The following is a 1,224-nucleotide window of genomic DNA, read 5'->3' as shown; positions in this document are numbered from 1 at the left end:
AAGGTCTCCAGCTATCTCACCCAAACACCTCTAAGGAGACCATATCCACCAAGTTTCCCTATCAAGAATTCACTGACCTTCTAGTAAAGATCCACATGAAAGTCTCCATGCAGAGGACTCAGGCTCACAGCTTTCTTTTTATACAAGGAAAGTAAAGTGAATGCATTAAGCCTATAAAAAAATCACCCAAGTGACATGTTTACTATATAGAAGCTTAGACTTCATCATCAGATATTCTGTTTCAACAAGAGCAGCTACTGTAGTGATTCTCAGACCACAAGTAGTATTTGATTATTACCCTCATTGGTCCCATTAAACTGGTAAATATCCTGACGTAGATTCCTAATGGTCCAAGTAGTGTAAGACCGCCGGCCAGCAAGTCCAGAATTCTAGCAAGCCCGCATAGGGAGTCCTGCTCGACCCTTATCAGCTAATACTCACACGCTACTGTTTGGAATTAATCTTTCTCGTTTTTAACTTCTTTATATTCTGTACTCAGTTAGTTGTTGGTTCTTAATTTCTAACACAAAATCTCTTTTTCACTTGCACCCTTTGATAATTGTCCTCGATTAACAGAATGGCCTTAAGGTCCTTAAAATCCACTCTGCCAACTCTTAACCGTTCAAAACTTTCAGAGATATCATCGTACTAAAAACCCAAATCCATACATTTCAATAGCTAAGACTTCATTTAACTGAAATGTAGATTATTACAGTATTTGATGACTTGAGTAAAAAGAAAATGGCAAGACATGAATTCAAATCAAATACTACTGGAGAATTGAACTAAAGAGTTTTACTTGCATACTGAATGTATTTTATTTTTTTCCAGGACGTGGTCACTAATTTTTGCCAGAAATAAATAAATAACGTCACAATTCTTTGAAAATAGTGTTTGTATAGTTGTCTATGCGTAGTAAATCAAGTTTCAATGTTGGAAAAAACTTTTTGTAGGTTTGTGTCTGGGTCCGTTTTGAAGCTAGGTGGCTTACTTCCGTGGCTCAAAGCGGCCCTCGAATTCACAAAAGAACAAGCACTTGGAAGAACTAGTAAGAACGCCGCGGAGCAGAGGAACAAACGGTTTCGCTTTAACTCTGTAAGAGGGGCGCGGGGCCCCCCTCCGCTGGCCCCAGGCTCCGAAGGGCGCGCGGGGCGTCATTTACCTCCGGGGCTGCGTAACGTTCTGCGGGCGGGATTGCACAGTGGGACGGTCCCGCCGACAACC

This window comes from Furipterus horrens, unplaced genomic scaffold (genome assembly GCF_987537825.1).
Source record: "Furipterus horrens unplaced genomic scaffold, mFurHor1.1.pri manual_scaffold_1, whole genome shotgun sequence".
Classification (NCBI taxonomy): domain Eukaryota; kingdom Metazoa; phylum Chordata; class Mammalia; order Chiroptera; family Furipteridae; genus Furipterus; species Furipterus horrens.
This window is presented reverse-complemented; position numbering follows the sequence as displayed.